Source organism: Choloepus didactylus, chromosome 1 (genome assembly GCF_015220235.1).
Source record: "Choloepus didactylus isolate mChoDid1 chromosome 1, mChoDid1.pri, whole genome shotgun sequence".
Taxonomy (NCBI): domain Eukaryota; kingdom Metazoa; phylum Chordata; class Mammalia; order Pilosa; family Megalonychidae; genus Choloepus; species Choloepus didactylus.
In genome coordinates, this window is record NC_051307.1 from 99,336,631 (window position 1) to 99,358,230 (window position 21,600).

At 38.0% G+C, this 21,600-nt stretch overlaps 1 protein-coding gene across 3 annotated transcripts in view; it reads left to right on the forward strand.

The window, feature by feature from the left end:
* Positions 1-21,600, forward strand: part of FGF12 (fibroblast growth factor 12) — a 631,141-nt gene that overhangs the window by 313,939 nt on the left and 295,602 nt on the right. The gene's annotated exons all lie outside the window — the stretch shown is intronic.

Genomic DNA, 21,600 nt, shown 5'->3' on the forward strand with positions numbered 1-21,600 from the left:
TTTAAAGGATAAGGAAACAAGGCTTAGGTTATAATGGTGAGAGAAAACAAAATAGGGTCGAAGCCTGAGTGTACTATATTACCTTACCTATATAAAAAAATGTATATCAAATTGCTAGGAAAAATGTCAAATGTTAGCAGTGATTTTTATTCTTATATTTCATGATTTTTTTTTCTAATTTCCTGCAATAAATTTATAAACACTTTTATAATTAGCTGTAATAGTTATTGAGAAAAACTGTTCTTTAGGGAGCATCTTCATCTTTAAAGACCCCAATGTTTTTCTATTACCTAGACAATAAACAAAACTTCCTGATCTGAATGCTTAGGGATTTAAGAAAATCGCTCCAATCTGGCTTTCTCTTCTGAATTCTCCCTGCTGCCCAAGCATTCTCTATGCCTTAGCCAAATTGGATATTTAAAAAATCATTTTATTTATTTAGTCAACAAGTGATTTTTGAGCATCAATTATGCGCCAAACACTCTTGGTGTATTGCAACAGATAAGAATGACAATGGTTTCTGACCTCTTGGTTTCTGTTCCCTCTAGTGGGAAAGTAAATATGTAAGTAACTGTGAATAAGATTGATGAGATTGAAGGTGGGAGAAAATCAGGATGCCATGAAAATATACATAACAGGGAGACCACATCCAGTCTAAAGAGACAGGATAATTGCTGGAAAAACAGTTTTGTTCAAGCAGACTACCAAGATGAATTAGACATTTGCCATTTGTAAAAGGATAGGAAGTGTGATGGTGGATGTGGTGGGGACCATGGATTAGAGTTCTTGATAAGATTGAGGAATTGATGGAAGGACTAGAAGGATTGGAGGAGGTGAGTCAGAGTTGGATGTTTGAGATGAAGATGTCAGAAGTGGTTCAAGTCCATGTGCAACACGGGAGTGGATTGCTTGGTGGGGCAGAGGAAAAGAACCTAGAACCTGAGAAGGCCAGTGATCCACGAGATGGTGCTGGATGGGTTAGACGTGTGGATGTTGACCCTACTGAGAAAAATGTTGGAAGAAGGGTAGAGAGGAAAAATACCTCTGCTTGGTGGCTGCTGTTCATGCTATTTCATGTTCTGTCTCGAATACCTAGACAGTGCATTCTTTAAGGAACACATAAAACATAACTTATTCTGTGAGCCCATTCTTGAATGCTCTATTTTATACCTGATCTCCTTCTTTTGGCTCTATTGGTCCTCATTAGACACTTGCTGAAGTCAGTACTTCCACGAAGCATCATTGTTAGAAATGGACATATTAAGCCAAATGAATGTATGTTTAACCTGAAACTACAGTTATGTTACAATGGTTCAGGTAAATTGATTTGCCTATTTGGAAAGCAGTTTTGTTTAGAGAATGGCAATAATGTTTTTCATTCAGTATTCAGCAACATAGTTAAAAAGAATTTCCATGCATTTGTGCTAAAAAGTTAAAACCATGGCTTTTTAAGTAGTCATTTAATGTTTGCACTTCTGTTCAATGTCTGGCTGTAGTCTCACTTTTCTGTAGATAAACTTGCAACATCAATTGAGATGCACGATTTCCAGACAGATGCCTCCAATGTCTGGAATCAAGACAAATTATATCAGTTGGCTGTCACAAAGAATACCTCTTCTGATGTTATGGTGCAGTTTGTTTAATGACACAATTGCTAGGCTCTTAACAGATGACTGTCTCCTTTGTCGCTCAGAATTTCTGGAGCACTGCAGAGCCAAGTGGTTGCAACATGATTGGTATGTCTGAGTAACTGCAGCTTGATGCCTGAGTGGGGAAAGAGGGGATGGTTCAGTTCCACTGGGGGCAGTTGGCCTGCTACTTTTAGGGTGGGTAGGAGGTTTGCTTTCTAGTGGTTGTGCTGCCAAGTCATTAAGCTTGGTTGATTACTTGAAGCCAGAAATTGCAAGTGCAATTTCATAACACAGTTTGGAATGAATTCTTTAAACCCTTGCTATTTGCAGAATACTGCTGCATGTTGTGTTATGGTAGTCCATAAAGAGATGAGTGAGGGCCCCTACCTCCCAGGATGTCTTAGTGAAGGCACAGATCCCTGATGAGTTAAAATAGAAAGGCCAAATAAAGTGACTACTTGCAACATGCATAAGGATGTTTCTGGGATGAAGAATTCAGAGGAGGCATCTCTTTGGATTTTCTGGAGTAACTCGAGAAAGCTTCCTGGAAAAAGTGCTCTAGGAAGCTGGGCTATGAATCACTAGTAATAGTTTCATAGGCAGGAGCAAAGACAGTTTTCTCCCCAAGTTGCCTAATTTTCTGGCTCCAGTGCAGAGAATAGTGGAATCTATCAGTGGAGCACACAGTATGCAAGGGAATTAACTGGGGCTCTAGCCCCCAATGCCCATTCCTGGGTTCCAGCCCCAGAAATTCTGAATCAGTTAATCTAGGGTGGGGCCCAAGAGGCTGCACTCTAAGAACACATTATAGGTGATTTTAATGTGGATGGTCCATAAACTTTGCAAAATGGGTGGTATTTTCAAGGAGAGAAGAGATTTAATGGAAAGGTTGTAATCAGTGCTGTATTTTAAAGCATGGGTGGAATTTAGTGTTCATACACGTGTAAATTTTAATTTGAATGTGATCTGCTTAATTATTGTGCCTTTTTTTCTTTGAATTCCTGACAAATCCTTTATTTAAAGAAGGGAAACTGGGGTTGTCCTTTACCTTACATTTTATCTAAGGACAGACTCATTTTACAGATATTTCTTGTTGTTTCTCAGAGAAAACCTAGTATGGAGAATTCATAAATTCAGGCTTCGCTTCAGTGACTGGAAGGTGTTCAAGTCATTTTAAAATACAATTCTCTTAAACGTGTTTTGAGAGCTAAACCGACACACAGTTGTGTGCACGGAGTGAAGCATTTTTCATTGTAGCCACAAGGTGGCACTCTCTTACCATTGCTGGCCTCTCATGTCCGGCAAGCGGGACTGTGATAGCAGGTCTAAAAGAGAGAATCCAGGGAGATCCTGTCAGCATTATGGAACGGGCTTGTCTGAATTATTCTTAGAACATTAGGAATGGACTGTATACTCTGCTCATTATCCACTTTTTTTCAGTGTTATCTAAATGCTAAAGATCACATTACCCTGTTCTGGAAACAATATTAGGATCAATGGGTTAAGCAGAGCAAATGAAAACAGACTCATACAAAGGTTAGGGGAAATGAAAGGAAGGAAGGGAGGGTGGGAGGAAGGAAGAGGAGAGGGGGAGTGAAGGAGGAAGGGAGGAAGAAAAAGTAACAAGTTGTGAGAGTCAAAAACATATCATCCTTCTAATAAACACTAAATGGGTAACGTAATCCTTCTGACAAACACTAAATGGGAAACACTTGGGAAGGGTAGTGAGAAGAGGGAAGAGAATCATGGCAGATGATAAATTCAGGTTCGAAGAAACTGAACTCAAATCTTTCTTCCCCTTTTCCTAAGGTCAGGCCTCAGTGTCAGCTTGGAGAGCACTGGGTGGAGGTGGGAGGTATTACAAGCCGTGGCATGTTGGTCCTAGGTTTTAGGGCTTGGCTAAAGAAGCCGGGGCAGCCAGACTAGGCTGATGGATCATTTCATATTTCTTCTCACAGTCATGTCATTAAAACTCTTTTCAAATGCCTATGATTCAGTTAAGCCTTATTACTTTCTAAGGTGCTGCAGGGACTTCTGGAACTCTGGGAATCCATGGTCCTAAATTTGAGGATGAATCTGTGAGTTCCTGGATGAGCCTGGTGTCTGGCATTCTGCCATCCCCATACCTCTCAGTACCAGCAATTCTCAGCCATTGCGGTTGAGCACTCGCTCACTTTCATTGCTGTCGGCTTCACTTGCTGCTCTCCTAACTCCCATAAGTTATAGATCCTGGTGCACACATCACAGAGGGGTGCTTGACCATGAGGGGGAATTCTCAACGAGACTTATTTTGCATGAAGCAAATGCATAAGTGGGAGAACTAAGTGTAAAGAAAAGCCCAACCAAAATAGATTTTGCTGGGCTTGAAAAGATTTTTAAAATTAAAAAAAAAAAAAAAAAAAATTCTGTTTTCCAATCTCATAATGAATAATGGGAGACATTTGGAACTCAGGTCCTAGACAAAATTTATTTAAAAAGTTAGGCCAAAATAAAATCATTAGCTACACTTCCTAAAACAGATTGCTGATTATGTTATACCAGCTATTCAAAATCTTCAATAGCCTGTAAAAGTTCAAAGACTAAACCAAAGTATTCAGTGCTCTCCATTTGACCTTTCTAACCTTATTTCTTATTACTTTCCCATGATATTTCAAGCTGTTTATGGTTTTATAAAATATGTATCTTATGTAGTATCACCTACATTTTTTGAAAATTTTTTTTCAAGAGAAACAAAGAATATTCCATTCTGATCAAATATCTCATTCCACTGTTGATTTAGGAGTCACTGGGATAGAACTGCACGGAGCAGTGAAAACCTCACGTAAGGTATTTCCTGGATAACTATAATGTTTACACATTTTATAAAAAGGATGGACGTCATTGCAAATGTCTGAATTTCTCTGTGATAAATGTCAGCTAAAATCCAATCTTCCTGAATAAAACTCATTCTTTCAGCTTCTTGAAAGACCCCATTAGTAAAGACAGAAAGCATATGGCTTCTGTTTCTGTAGCTGATAATAATAATGGTTTCTTTAGCTAGGGCTCCTCTCAGTTACGTGGCAGCATTATTTTAGCACCAGCTGAATAACAGAACTCATTTGAATACCAAGATTTTGGTTTTACTGAGGGTTTATTCAGTATTCATTACTTTAAACTAGCATGATATTTCATATTTCTTTGTCATCTTGACAAAGAGGAAAATCTGTACATATAATCCTGACCTTTCTTCTCTGTTCCAGATATACAAGACACCTGTAATTGTTTATTGGGCATCTACAGATGATTTTCTCTCTAGCTCCTCAAATTTAGTGCACTCAATTAAACTCACTAACTTCTTTTTTTACCCCATACCTATTCTCTTTTCTTCTATAACATTGCTGATTTCAGTTAATTGCCTCATGTTTTTATTTAATAAATATTAGGCATCCATGCTGTGCCAAGCACAGTGCTAAATTGGAAGCAGCTTTTATCTAGGGACCATATTTATTTGTTTTTCTCTGTGCAATCAGTGTCCAATACAGTGTAGTAAACCATCAATAAATATTAGCCAAATAAATGCATGCGTGGAGATGCAAGGGTTAATAAGAGAGACGTTTCCTGTCCTTGAATTCAGGGACAATGTCATGGACTTTTCTGAATCATCCACCTCTCACATTTCCTTGCACTCTGTAGGACTTCTATATACATTTGTTGATCCTTTAGGCAAAAGAAAGCATCATTCAAAGATATTCTAATTTTGACCTATGTGATATTCTATGTGATATTCTGATATGATATTCTGATATGATATGCAACTGATAGGGTTATTAAAGTATGTCAGCAGCAAAGGCAGTTTTTTTATTGTCTTTCTCAGAGGACCCTAATCTACACTGAGTTACTCGATCCCAGAGAATAAAATTCTGGTACAACTGTGGATTTTTGAACTATGAACAGGGAAATTCTGTGATGTTTGGAATTGTTCAACTGGAAATGCAGAGCCAGTCTTTGTGAGATGATTGGCATCTGCCCTTCCCCGTCACATAGAGTTCTGGCTTTAGAATCACTAAGGACTCACTTGTTAAACAATTGTGTCTCCTAAGTGGAATTTCTCCTGATATCTCTTACACAAGGGGGAAAAGAAGAAAATAATACAGACAGAGGCTTAGGGGTGAATCTAAGCGCTGTCATTTCACTTTTGAAGAGGCCTTATACTGAAAATGAACAAGGAACAATGCTTTCAGTTTGTCGTCCCTCTCTTCATTCTCATTTTGAGTAAAGAGCTTCTTTCTGTGACTCCCTGGAGTGGTGGCCATGACAATAGGGTATCATAAAAAATGTGCAGTGTCATTGGGAAGAAGTTATACAGGGGAGGAAACCACGGTACAGAAGGAGAAGGGAATGAGCCAGCGTCCCAGAGAGTCAGTGACTGAACTGGGGCTAGAACTCTTCCTCATCTTCATTCAGTCAGATTTCCCTTCATTCATGCTTTCATTTATTTGATCTTTACTGAAGAAAGATAAGGAAAGCTATGAAGGTTCTGTGATAAATGCTTATGCTCATTTAATTTAATCTTCAGAGATTTATAATTGAGGCAGCTGAAGCCCAGGTAAGTCAAGTAATTTGCCCACGTTTACAAAGCTAGTTAACTTGCATTACCAGCATTTGAACACAAGTACCAAAGATAGTTCATTTTTTATTAGGCCATATACTATTATATGCTTACCGATGCCCAAAACAGCATTAGGTATTGGGAAATGCAGTATTATTTGATCAAGGTACTTTATCCTGGAGCATTTTCTGCAATGTCTTAGAAATATAGGTGTGGTTCCTGCAATCAGTGGACTTACACTTAATTTGGAGAGAGATGCTATATACATTAAAATTTAAGAAGAACTATAAGTCAAGTGTGGTCATCAGGTTAGTATACTATGTAAGGTATATTATGGGTTAGAGAAATATCAGCTTCACAACAGATGCTCATAGGGACTGATGAGATAGATTGTTAGATAATAGGGCATCAGTTGTTTACTTTCAATTTGTTGAGTGATTAATGTGTATTAGAAGAGTAAATAGAGTTGAGTTTTCAAATGTGACAGATGCTTGAAAACCTCTTACCATCTGTAAAACAGGAGATTTCAAGAAATGTTGTCCTAAGTTTTTGCACATTCTTTCATTTCAATTATAGATTCCAGCAGAGAATTTTTAAAGATCTTTAGAGACTAGAAAAAAAGAAGAGGAGCAAGTGAAGGAAAGTGTTGAAGCTTAATACATCAAAATTCAAACTGATGATTTACCCACACTTCATGATTCACAATGTGTCGGTTGGCAGTATTGCCACGTTCAGGAACTGGTACTCAGCCTATCCCATTATGCACATCAGACACCTGGAGATCACCTTTGACACATCCTGTCATTCTTCCCAACCCCAGAAGATTAATCACTAATTGTTCCACTGTCAACACATTAGTCTTATTTCTCTTACCTGGACTATTGCAAAATAGTCTTAATTTGTCTACCCTCTTCCATTAAATGCCCCCCCTACTTGATAGTTTTCCAGATGGAAGTCGGACTGAATTTTTCAAAATGCAAATGTTTTTTGTTTCATCACACTGACCCTTTAAAACTGTCCAGTGGATTTCCTAATGCTCTACTAACAAAGAAAACTTTTTCAATTGTCTACAAGGCTGTTGTCTTCTACCCATCTTTTTTTTTTTTTTTTTAATTTCCTCATCCTTTAAACTCTTTAAACCAGAGTCTTCCTACATGCTGTTTCTTCTCCCTGAAATAGTATTCACTTAGGTACCTTCATTTGCAGCTCTTCGACCTCAGATCAACATTCACTCTCTCAGTAAAAGCTTCCTTGACTGCCCTGAGTAAAATCTAAATCTCTTTAAAATCACCAATACAACCATGCATCTATCCCTCTCTTTTATAGATGCAGTTTCATATTTAACTAGTGTGATTATATGATTCTCATCTGCCTCTCCCACCACTGGACTGCAAGCTCTGTTGAGTCAAGGACCAGGTCTGGTTTTACTCACCACTGTATCACCATTCCCATCACAATGCCCAACACATAGAGGAAAATCACTAAATATTTGCTGAGTGGATGAGTGAGTGAATGAATTGAGTAAAATGGGAATATTTTAATTCTAGGAAGAAAATAAGATTGTTAAGGCATGTTTTAAAAAGGATCTTATTAAAAGGGATAGTATACATATTAATGTATGGCTTAATAGTTTAGGTATGGTTTAAAAGGGATTGTTATAGGAAACTATTACACTGAGAAAAGTTTGAAGTTCTTTTCAGCCTTCCTGAAAATGGGTAAAGGAGCTCTGCATTTGCTAGACATAAAGAAATATTGGGATGAATTACCAGTAGATGCTTTAAAAATCTCTTAAATAAAACATATTCATAGTGGCAGAATGTTTTTTGACAGGAGAGGATAAAAGCTGAATTGGTAGACCCCTGAAGGGGCTGTTATAGTAAACAAAGTTATGATTTCAAGAAAAATCTTCAGGCAATTTAAAATTCCTGTTTGAGCCTTAGACCTAAACTCAGAATTTGATTGTCCTTTACCATCCTCCATAAGAATGTGATAAAGGTAGACAACTCATGTTGGTGACACTGTATCTTGGATGATTCCTGAAGATCCACTGCAAAGAATGGTCATTATTTGTTACTGGAGCCAGATAATTGGTTTTGCAATTCAGGACAAACTAGCCAGGGAAGGTTACCTATACTTCATGACTCCCAGGTAGAAACTCTCATGTTTTAGATTCAGCCTTGAGGGGGTGCTTCTCTCAGGCCAGTCTCTGAAACCAGAGGGTATTATAAAGCCAAAGAGGCCTACTAGGGGTGGGGGGATGGGGAAGTAGTCTGAAATGGTGAGGCAAAGGCACAAGCAGACTGACTTCTTTGGTAGCACTGCAAATGCCATCACAATTATGGGATTCAGAAGTGCTTCCCTTCTTAGTAATATCTGCCTGATTAAAGTAGCAAACTTGGTCTCTTCTCTAGGTACTCACTCTGGTGTTTACCCTTTTGAGGCTGAGGTGAAGGAGACCTATTAACTGCAGTGGCATCAGGAAATAAAAAAGTTCAGGCATCCCTAGGCCTGCCTCTTGATGGATAAGGAAAGCCAAACCTATTCTCTTGTTTTCCTGAGTATGGCTTATTCTAGATTGGCTGGAAGATCCCAGGAAAGCTTAAAACCAGACCTTTGTAGGGTTTTAAAAAATCTTCTCAAGTTAATTTAACAAATGATAAAATGCAAGCCTTAGGTTGCAGCTAAGGTGAGGTGTCCTCCTTGTCCTCAGTGAGTTTAACATCTGGAAGAGAGGTAAGATGAGAAGGTTGTGGACCATAATTATTATGTTAAGTGCAATGTGATATTATGTCCTGAGAGAGGAATAAAGGAGGTTCAAAGTGGGGAACCACACCCAATTCAGATCAGAGATGCCTTCACAGTATTTTTGAGTTTTTTTTTTTTAAAAGAATGATAGGATCGCGTCGATAAGTGAAATGAGTAAAATAATATCCTCCAATTTGTTGTGCCTATGGAATAACTTGGAAGATACTCCAGAAGGGAATTGGAAAAGGGAGACTAGAGCTTGGTTTACTTGAAGGTGTTTGAGAAAAAGAATAGATTCATCATTACAGAAAGGGTTTTTTTTTAAAAAATACAGTTGAGGGGATATGACTGCCAAAGAAGAAGAGAAGAATTCAGAGATCACATTTACCCAGGAACAAAAGAAGGAAGGAGGGGGCAGGAAATGGAGCTGTATAGAGTGGAAACAGAATAGGAGGCAATTCCTGGAAGCCCAAGGAAGTTGGAAATTAAATTTAAAGAGGAGGGATTATTCACCAATTTTCCAGATTATGGGGAGGCTGAAGAAATCTGTAGATTTGGAACTGTGGTTACTGGAAAATAATTAATATTCTCTTCAAATACCACTGGCTTCTCCTTAAAACTTCTGGGTAGAGAGCAGTGCCACCCAATATGTTCTTTATACAAGTCGCATATTTCTCTGTTGTAACTTTCTATTTCATGGACTCCTTTTAACAATGATGATAGTATTTCTTGTTTCCTAAAGATCTTGAGACTGGGATGGTCAGTGTTTCATTTTAATCTTTGCAGCCATATGAGGCTCTTCTTCTAGTAACTAGCTTCTTTAATAAATTCGATTGTCTCCTCCTTTCCCAGAGAGTTCTACTTCCCCATCTCTGCTTACAACCCTTTCTTCTAGCGTTTCTTGCTCTAAGCTCCTTCTAATGAATCATGGACAACACTGAGATGCAAGTCAGATCATACCACTCTCATCCTTAAAATCTTCCAAAGGCTCCATTGTTTAAAGAATAAAGTCCAAGCTCCTTGGCATAACATAGAGTGAGCACTCATTATAGGGAATGTTTATTAAATGAATGGTTAAGTTAATTAATTTTTATGTTCTTCAGCACCTTTCTGTTTGAAGTGGGTCCCATTTTTGTGTTCTTTAGAACACAGCGCAATGTTGGGAGGGATGGCACCTCGTATGAAGACAGCAATCAAAAAATGTAGGCTGAATGTTAGTCTTTTCTGGGAAATGTCATCTTAAAAATAATTTCACCTAGATATTTCAACCTACCGGCCAAGAAATTGCTAATCAGGCAAGCTACTCAGAAACAGACATAAACTTGAACATAGCTTGTAGGTACAATTATTTTGGGAAAGTAACCTCATCTAATCTAACCTAGTGGCTGTCCCCACTGGCTGCACATTAGAAACACTTGGGGAGCTTTTAAAAACTGTCAATGTCAGAGCCTCATCCAAGACTAATTAGGTCAGTTCATCATCATTCCTTCATAGCAGAGATTCTCTAAGTATAGGCCCTAGAATAGCAGCATTAGCATCATTTGGGAACTTGTTAGAAAGGCAAATTCTAGGGCCACACCCCAGACCTTCTAAATCACAAATCTCGGAATGGCACCCAGCAATCTGTGCTTTAACAGGCCCTCCAGGAGATTCTGAAATGTGTAAAAGTTTGAGAACCACTGATTTACATAAGCACTAAACACTGGCTCTCAGTACTGGGCTCTGATGGACCCAGAAGGTAAAGCTAGGGACAAAAGGGTGAATATTTCCCTTTTATACCCCACTACAACAAAGTCTGTAATTTGGGACCCCGGAGGCTTTTACTCTTTATCAGCTTTGGTGGAATCATCTTCCAGAATGGAAATGAGCTTCTTGAAGACAGGAACTGGGACTAAGTCATCTGGGGTCATATTCTCTTTCCCTCAGAACTTTAGCACCAAGCACAAAACCTGGCATGAAGCTGATGTCCAGTAACAGCGAGAAGAAAACTCTGAGGATTAGCCAGGCTAACGAAAAGAAGTAGATCCATTAGTTGTGATGTGTTGCTTTAAAATATCTCAAAACATTCTTTAAAAATTCCAGAGAATTGTAAAACCCAGTTAAGCAAATGTTATTTATCATTTGTGCTTCTGAAAATGTGATTAGGAGGCTTATCGTGGTAACACATTGAAAATTACCCTGTGCAGGGAAAACAGCAGAAACAGATTGTATCACTGGAGCCAAAACAGAACAAGGAGAAGGAATGCTTATTTTGATTAAGACTTGGTATATTTCATCAGCAAAAGCAATAGCTTTTTCCATTTTTCGGAGCACCTTGCCTTTTAGAAAACGCAGAATGTCTGAGATGGAAAGGCCGGAGGCAGAAACTAGGTCAGCTTCTCTCTTTTACAGATGAGGAAGGTAAAACCCAGAAAAAGGGAGGAGGAGACTGGCCCATGGTCACCCTGGTTGAGCAGTGCTCCTCTGGGACCAGAACTTGGGTCTCCAGTACTTCATCTGTCATACCACATAGCCAAAATGGAGCACCAACTTCCTGAAACTTGCAAGTGAAAGGGGATCCCTGCATCTGGGGGTTACTACAGTGGGAAGCCTTGGGAGCAGTGTGTGGGACAGCCCAGAGCTCTTTCAGCTCTGTTGCTTTTGCTAAGATCTCCTGTTTCCTGTAAGTGACTTCCAATTTCAGAATTGAAATTCTCACTATTTTCCTTCTAAACATAAGTAAACATTCATTCCTTATTCAGTGATCAAAGAGATCAATTTAGTTTTTTTTTACTAGTATTATTCTAAATGTGTAAGAGTTCTGAGATAAATACAGACTATTCCACTGATTTCACAGCCTTGAATGCTTTTTCTTCTGAAGCTTCCAATTTGTGATTTAAAGATAAAAACAGAAATGTTGTGCTCCATGGATCGTAGGATATTAGAGCACTGTCCAATCCCTTGTTGCACAAATGAAGGAACTGAGGCCAAAGAGAGGGGGCAGGAATCGTCTGAAGTGTCATGGGTAGAGTAATCCCCAGAATGGGACTGAGATCCAGTTCTCCTAATTCCTTCTTCAGTGCTCTTTGAATCCTTCAGAGGCTAAGACATCATTGCTGGGAAACTTGCTTATGGGTCTGAGAAGCAGTTGGATGAAAGAGTACTGCTCCCACTAAATGGAGGAGGTGATTTATCCTCCTAGTTTGGATATCCTGATCATGTGGGTTTTAACTAGCATACTGCAGTCTAAGGGAAAAAACCTTTAGATGGGCTTTCCTATCACTACTGAGTCAGACTGGTTTTGGGGTAGCAGTGATGGCTGCTCTCTGTGGTACCTAGTATCAGCTCCACAACCCATTCTCTTTTCCTATCGCTGTAACCATAATCAAGTAGAACAGAACAAATGAACACTCACAAAAGTCAACTAGACTTTAAGAGTGAATCTCAGAACCCTGGCTTCCTTTCCTCTCTGCTGACACACTCACACACACGTGCACCATCACAAGCTCTCTCCTGTGGCAGTACGTGTAACACACTAGCGAAGACTATAAGCTCTGCACCCATTAGTAGCTGTGAGATGTTGGGAAGTTATCCAACTTTTCTATGCCTTCTTTTCCTCATTTATTAAAGAGGCATAATACTAAACTTACCTTGTGGGATTGGTTTGAGGATAAATGTACATTGAAAGTGCTTATCAGTGGCTAGCACGTGGTAACAGTCAATAAATGCTGGCTATTGTGGTGATAAAGATGACTACAATGTACAGTGGCAATGTCCATGCAAAAAACAGCTTGATTTGTCTTTCAGTTTGTCAAGGTAAAACTGACATGCTTTACCTCCTCTGAAAAGAGGCTGAAAGGCTTCAGTTTGACAGTTTCCTCATATGGACGGGTCCTTCCAAGGCTTTGGAAGCAACATGTTCACATGTAAATTTTTTGTAAATTTGCAAAAGTAGTATATTTTTAACCATAATTGGTTGAGAGTACTGTCTGTTTGCACTTAGCCATCCCTTCCATCGTTCTTCCCATCTTTGAAGGAGGGCAGCGTGGCCACTACCAATTTTGCAGTCTGGCCGAGAAGTTGAGTTGGGGATGCATTTTAGTTTGGGTTCAGTCAGATATTATTTATATTTACAGACACTTCTGAGTAAATCATTGCCAACTCTCCTGATGCCAGAATGTCCAGGAATTCTCCAGTGGCTCACTGTGCTGATACACGTGCAGGGCCAGAGATTGTTCTGTGATAGGAACACATCCCAAATGGAGGAGAAATGCACTGAAACTGTTCTTGGAAAACACTTCCAGATTTTACAGCACATGTGTGATAGAAATCGTGGGGTTTTTTTTTTTTGTTTGTTTGTTTGTTTTGCTTTTTCAAAAAAAATCAACTTGACACTAATCCTAAATATATATATGACATTAACAATAATGAGTGGTAAAACTGAATTAAAGCATTTCTTAACTTTTAATAAATGAAAACAAGTCGATCAATAAAGCTAGAGGTAAAATTGAATTATCTTTCTGTTTTCCCTATAGAGATGATTGCAAAATTGTTATAATATGAAGAAACATATTAAAAAAAACAAGAATAAATTATGGGGAAAATTAAAGCTGTGTCAAATGGGTAATTAATACAAATATTATTTTTATGGATGTGATGTTTATGGTATTTTTGATTTTTAAAAAATGAGTAATTTGTTTTGATTTCTTTTCTTAATTTAAATAAATATTTTTATGTAATTTAGTATTTTTAATTTTGAATTAATTTCTTTAAAGAGGGGCCCCCAGATTGTATAAGCTTCAGGTCACACAAAACTTGACTGTGTTCCTGCAATTGACTACTTCTAGATGGTAACAGTGATACTTTATGGGCCTCAGTGTTTCCATCGATAAAAAGGAAGATTTGGGACAGGACTACTCCTAAGTATCCCTGAGGATCCTTCTAGCTCTGAAGTTCTGTAATTCTGGCTTCTTGCAACAATGATTATTGTGGTAGAGTTCCCAGATGCCCTGGAAATAACTAATTTAAGAATGATGAATCAGTGCCCTTTCTGGGAATTCCCTGAGTGGAATATATGGGGCAACTGATGATAGCTGGCTTCTCAGATCAATTGTGTTTGGTGATCAGAAAGGTGCCATTCCCAGAAATTGTGTAAGTGATCAGAGCATTGCTAAAATAATGTCATATCCTAAGGAAGTACACAAACCATTCAGACCATCCTGGCTCATTTCACATAGGGAAGGTGTATTCGTTTTTTTCATGCTGCATAACAAATTTTGCAGCTTAAAACAATATACATTAATTACCTCACAGTTTCTGTGGGTCAGGAGTCTGGTATAGCTTAACTGTGTTTTCTTCTCAGTGTCTCACTAGTCAAGGTGTCAGCTATGCTGCACTTCTCATGTGGAGCTCAGAGTTCTCCTCCACGTTTGTTCAGGTTGCTGGCAGAATTCAGTGGTTGTAGACTGAGGCCTTCATTTTCAAGCTGGTTGTCAACTGGGACCACTCTCAGCTCTTAGAGGCTCCCTTCAGGACCTTTCTACATGGTTGTCTCTGTAGGCAGTTGATCATGGCAGGTTGTTTCTTCAACACCAATAGGAGACTTTGTCTCTCAGATGGCTAAGAAAGAGTCTTGTATAACATAAGCTAATCCAGGGAATGAACCATATTCATAGTCCCGCTCACACTCAAGTGGAGTGGATTAAGCAGGGCGTGATACCAGGGGGTGGAGATCTTGGTGCCATCTTGTAAATCTGCCTATCACAGAAGTGAAGGGTAACATTTATTGAGTATATACCATGTGTTACTTTATTTTTGTTCTTTTGTTTGTTTAACAGAATAACTCTGTGAGATAGTTGTGATTATCCCATTTTTCATGAAAAAGAAACTGAGATTTGAGAAATTGAGTCAGAGGGTCAGAGAAGCAGAGTCTGAATTTGAGTCCCGATGTGTCTGGCTTGACAGCCTGAGGTCTCTGTGTCCTGACATACAGCCACAGAAATTGAATGCCTGTCTCTGTTGAAGGGCTTTTAATGTCCTCTCCAGCCATGTCTGCTCAAAAGGAATATGAGTGGCTCCCAAATAAAATCACCTTGTGAAGTGTCCTGCCTCTCCTAGGGGCTTTGTAAATATATTCTGTAAATTTTAATTATTTAATGCTGAATGAAATGCATAGTTTAATTTTTAAGCACCCACTCCCCAATGTTTCATGTCATCCAACTTTCAGTTTAATTTGGCAAATATTTCTTGAGCCTTTCATGTGAAAAGGCACTGTGGGAAATAAAAAAAGATGTTCTAAATAATAGTTCTTATAAAAGTCATGGTAGAGTGTACAGAGCACCAAATGCCAAGTCAGGAGACCTGGGCTCAAGTGCTTCCTTTTATCAATCACTTCAACCTTCTGGCCCTCGTTTCTTGCATCTGTAAAACTTGTCTTATCAGATGTTTGTAAGGATTGAATGAAATGATTTATGAGACAACATATTATAAACTTATAAATTATTACAGCACAAGTTGTAAAGACTATTACAGGACTTTGCAAGGTGCTATGGAGGTATGAGGGAAGTAAAGATTATTCTTGACTTGAGGGATTAGAGAGGTTTCTTGAAGAAGACTGAGTTTAGGCTGGGCCTCATTTTCAGGTTTCCCAAGACTCAGGAAAGCCGGGATTACGTAGGATGGGGGAAAACGCTTGCCATTTAACTTAACAATATTTATAGAAATAATTGCTGGGTTTGAGTCATCTCCACTGTACTGCAGACCTATGTTTCATATGTAGCTCTGATCTATTTAATTACTTAAAAGTCACTGGACACCTCCCTGTAATTACAGTGATATCACTTAAGTTACTTCCAATATGAGCTCTCCTCCAGCATTTGCAAGAGCTGATTATTTTTCAAAGAAATAGATTTTAAAATCATTTCCTTCTCAATATCCTTCCCTAGAAAAATAAACAAACAAATAAACAAAAGCACTTCGTTGCCCTAAAATACCATAAACGATGATACAATTGGTATCTGTGCCACTTAGAGAATGTATTAGCATGTGAGAAAAATGAAAGAAGCAAGCAAACAAACCAAAAACCAGAATTGGCAGAATTGGCTTTGTTTTGTTTTGTTTAGATAGGGAGAGTTTGGTACGGGTGATGGTAATATAGCATGCCCCTGGAGGTTTTATGTGTATATTTATATGTTTGCCCCTGGAGCTATTAGGAAAGGCTTCTTGGAGGAGGTGAGTTTGGTGAAAGTGGCTAGTAGGATCTCAGTTGGTAGGAAGGGAGGTTGTGCAAGTGGAGGGAGACAAACATAAGTGAAGTTGTCAATTTCTAGCTAGACAAAAAGGATAATGGGTCTTTCCTGAACAGAATATTGTGAGCAAACGATGGCTGAGGGCTTTATAGGTTCTTCAACCATTATCTCATAACAACTCTAGGAAGAAAGGAAGGGACATGTTCTCATCCCCACTTTAGGGGCAAGGCAGCAGAGCCTCCGTAAAGGTAACTTGCCAAATGAAAAAGAGTGAGATGTTCTGGAGCATAAATCTTCTGGTTGTTTGCCTTTTCCCTTCCCATTGCTCTGATTATGGAATGCTGGAAATTATCCAGAAGAAAACTGTAGTTCTTTGCGCCCAATTGTGGCATAACAAAAACAGGGTTTGAGGGATATTTGTCTGGTGGAGAAGGAAGGCTTGTAAACACTATGCAAGCAGGGCTGCTCAGTCTAGTTCAGGTAATCAGAAAATATTTGTTGAATGAATGCGTGAATAAACTTTAAGAAAGAAATGGGGTTGACGAGGCGAAGGAAAAATCTATTGTCATCATGAAAACGTTTATTTTCTGGTGGCAATACTGATCTTTTTGTGATCCTATTGTGGACTACTAAGGCATTGAATTGTCTCCTGGCAATATTTCACCTCTAAAAACATGACTTCACACCTGAGATACCCATAAAGATACGAACTTTGACCATCTTCACATTAATACTACTTTTTGCCATCTTTTGATCAGAAAGTACATTCTCTGAAATTAGTGAAAGAGATATTAGTGTTCTAACCTTAACCAGTTAATGTTAAGATTAATTTACTCTGTGCTTCCACTGTTTTGGACACATGGCAACCCTTCTCATGCCACGTGCTTTCATGCTTGTCATTGAAGTTCTCTTTGTATATAATCCCCTCTCCACCTCCATACTATTTATCTGTTTATCCAAGTCCCATTTCTTCTTTAAAACTAACATATATTGGGGAAGAGGATTTCTGGTTATAATTGTTAAACCTGTTAATTTTAGAAAATGTTGAAAACTTGGTAAAATCTAAAGAAGAAAATGTAAATCATTCATAATCTCACCAAGTAGAGAGAAGCATGATGGCTATTTACTGTTTACATATATTTTATATTTCCCATATATACATCTACACAATAGTATTAACATATATTTCCCATATGGAAACACTCACATATAAATTCTCACTTATGCATATGTATGCTAAATATGTAATTTTAAATAAAATTGAGATGTATGTATTATATAGTTTTGCATTTTTCATTTTCTCTTAATATTATATTGTATTTTCCTGTTTATTTTATTTGATAATACGAATTTAAAATGTTGTTCCATGTTTCTTTGTGTATATAGCATACTTTATAAACTATCTAACTTTTTTTAGGTATTTAGCTTGTTATTGTTTCACTGATTCTTTTACATACTCTAAATCATCCTCTAAAAAGGATGACCCAATCATATTTATTTTCTGCCATGTGTTCCTCACTGTGTCTTGCCAGTTCTGGTCTTGCTTTTGAAAACATGACTAGAGAAGAGCACATTTTAAGTTGTAGTTTAGAATGTCTCTTATTCTTTAAGGCCTGGTTTTAATGTTACACCCTCCTCTGTCTGAATCCAGATTTCCATAACACTTTGAACAAGATCAAACTTCTTTTGTTCTGCACTGCAGTACAATTTTTTTATTAGGGTCCTTTACCTCCATCACACTCTAGGCTACTTGAAGACAAAGAATGTCATTCACTTTTGTATCTGTTAGCCCTTAGGACAGTGCGTGGCACATACGTGATGCCAGTAAACATTGCAAGTTTGTTGTTGAAATAAATCCCTGGGAGAATGGGAACTAGGGGTGAGAGACCACAGGCAGGGAGACTGGACTTTATGGATGTCTAGATTAGAGGATGGTGGTGGCAATAGAAAAGAGGCCATAGAGAGACATTGTGGGGGTAGCATTGATCAAAGTGACATGATGTGCCATGGTGTGTGCTTGTGTGTGTGTACACTGTGGTTGGGGTGTGTGAAGGAGAGGTTAGAGTGAAAGATGACTCACAGCATTTTTCCTGTTTTGTGATCATGTGAAGGTTAATGCTGTTACCTGATAGCTGGTTTGACAAGTTGTATTGTTTCACCATCATTCTAGATAATGAAAAAATTCATCCAAGTTATAATAATGTATTGAAACACGCATATGTAAGTAATTTGTAGCCTTTACTTTGTCAGAATCATAATAGGATTCCATTTTTAAAGTTTTAAGTTTTTTTTTTTTTTAATAATTGGAGCTGAAACTGGACTCAGAGCTAAGCTAGTTAGAGGCGACAGAGATGTTAAAATTAAGGAGTACTGAAAAGCAGAGCTCACTCATGCGGGAGAGGCCAGACTGATTCTGTGAGGAATGGCTGAAGGAATTAAGGATATTTTGTTAACAGAGATAAGAAGAAACAGAAAGGATAAAATTTCTGTCTGTAAAAATCTGGAACACTGTCCTGCAGACGTAGTACTAGAAGGTTCTGAGTATACTCAAAGTGTGGAATTAGGGCTATTGGTGAAACATTTCCTCTGAATAGTATAAGGACATTTTTACAGGCTTAGCTGACCGAAGATGAAGAAGAGGCCTCAGGAAGTTGTGACAAACCATCATTGGAGCTTTTCAAGAAACACTTGTCACTTGATGAAGAGGTGGACAACACAGCCCTTCTAGCCCCAGGATTCTGTGATTCTATCAGAATTGTTTTCTGTACTGCAGGTTTTGTATTTTGAACTGACTTGTCCTTCTTTCTGCCATTTTTGATTATAGGAAGTGGAATAATAGTGTAAAAGGAGCATCTTATTTTTTCATAATATTCTTGCTACCCTGGCAATGAAAATACAGGAATAAGGAGGTACATATACTTTTTAAATTCTTCTTTACACTTTTATATTTCATGCATTTTTATCATCAGGGGATCCAGCTAATTTACTTTTCCCCTTTAGTTAAGATCTAATCAGATCCTTTCTATTCTGACTTTCAAGAACATCAACCTGATACAAACTTTAAACTGAAAGGTTGCACCTCCTGGTGCTTACCGGTGTCACTGAAGTTTCTTTATTTAGACTTTAGTGTCTGTGTAAGTAAAGAGAGCTTATTGCTGAGTTTCATTGAGGGTGGTAAATGTAGTGTTTATTTTGTTACAGTGGATCCAAGTAATTTCTCCATCTGGATCCCCTTTGTGTTGAAGGTCTCAAGATAACTCCAGTCATTCTCTGTTCCTTCATTCCTTTGGTTTACAAGATTTCTTCAAAATAATGTTTGGTGCTTGTGGGAAGCAGTTTGATTCCTTTGTAGCTGCGGCTGACATGCAACCTCAGGTATCCCTTGAAATAGAGAAGTGTTCAGTGAAATTTAGAAATTGTTGATATTGGGCACCACACCAACTGCTTGAAAAACTTAATGTTTCAGAAATTCAGATAATCAGATAACAAATATGCTCCAATATTCGGTTTCTTCAGTATAGATAGGAATCTTGCGTTTCCTCACCCGTGCTCACTAATATTGATCTGGGGCTACCTCCTGATCATGTTTACTATTTAAAAACAGTAGTTGGTGCAAATGTTTTTCTTCTTTCCACCTTTCATCTCAGAGCCAAATATATAACCTTATACATAGCAGGAACTCAATAAATGAGTTGAATACCTTTTAGCCAACTTCCTCATTATTTTGAGAAATATTTGTACTTTGTGAAGTAAATATTTGGAAAGTGGCAATCAAAAACTAAATGGCAGGGGTGGGATGTGAAATTGTTGCAGTATTTTATATCAAAGAAGGCCCAATTCTTATGGTAGCTATGATACCTCTAAAAATGGGCTTAACTTGAAATCACTATTACTATTTAAAATGGAATAGTGGCAGCAAAGATCATAATTTTGTTACCATTGAAACCAACTCTTTGAGGCTCTGAAAGAGGTGTCTGGAAGATCTTTATTTTTGTTTGTTTGCTTGTTACAAAGAATATTTTAGATGCCTTTTTCCTCAAATTATTTCTCTTGGTAGTATTTTCTGGAATGACAGACCAGCAGTATTTTTTTGGAAGAGCAGTAACAGACATCCTCTCTAATCTAGAAATATTCTTGCCCACCTTTAATTCATTTTTTAGGATCAACAAACGTCAAAGTGTAGGCTGTCCCCCACCAAAAGTAATGTTTATTGTGGTTTGAACCAACAAGTGTTCAAAGATTTCCACTTTGTTATTTTTCATGATAACCCTCATTGAACTACATGTAGCTTTTTGAGTAAAGTGCCAGGTTTTAAAGAAGGAGTAATGGATGTAGAAAGCAGGGAGATTTTACAGTCTTTCAAGATACGATTATTAATACCTAGTTTTTATTCAGAGGAGGAGAAGGAGGATCATGAGAAGGAAGAGAATAGGGGGGAGAAGGAGGAGGAAGAACAGAAAAGTGGGGAGTTAAGAGGAGAAGACATTCTTCAAAAGCCTGTCTTTAAGAAGGGGTTGATGTGTTTTATGGTTTAAAGTTATTAATCTGCGAGGGCTGTTATAGACAAGAGTTAGATGTCGTAGTCTTCATGAAGAAGTGAAACTGATGCCAGCCTCTTCCCCATCTCATTTCAGTGAGCTTGGATATTTCAATTTAATATCAATTTGTGAAGGATTTTTTAATTTTAATTTTAGGCATGGATGTTTGGGGGAGGGTAGGCTACACATAGTTCCTTCCTAAAAGAACTCATGGTCTGGTTGGGAAGACTGGCATTTGTTGGCGTGTGAATTAATCTATCTAAATGCAGTCTGGAGGGTTTAAAGGAGGAATAAACTCATGGTAGGAATCAGAGAAGGCTTTAAACGCAGGAAAGGGAATACTAGGCAGAAGGAATACTACGTGCAGTCTCATGGAGGTTTCAAAGCGTATGAAACATTTGAGGGAACAGCCTTAGATTCTTTACTTAAAGTTAAAGGGCTGGAATAATTGATGCCTAAAGTCCCTTGTTATTCTCTCTCTTAGTCTGTAGAATATACAGACATTGGCTAAAATTTTTTCTCTCTCACATTTTATTGTTTCAGACTCTGACACTGTCACCAGATTGGGGAAGTATGGGATTATGCCTGGATTCAGAGTTCCTTTTACCATCTTCTGAAGCAGTTTCAATTATGGGGGCAAAAGAGAGGATTCACTGTCAGTCTTTAAATCCTATATATGTTGATAACATCCCAAGTAGTGTTCCTTCTTTTTTCTTTTCTTTTATCTCTGATACTTTGATTAATTTATAATTTTAAAAGGGAATGCTTTCTGAATTTGGTAACTCAGAAGTGTAAAAATCAACATCATTACCACAGTGGTTGTTTTCAGACATAGTAATTTGTTCCTCTTATTTTCATACATGTGAACTTTT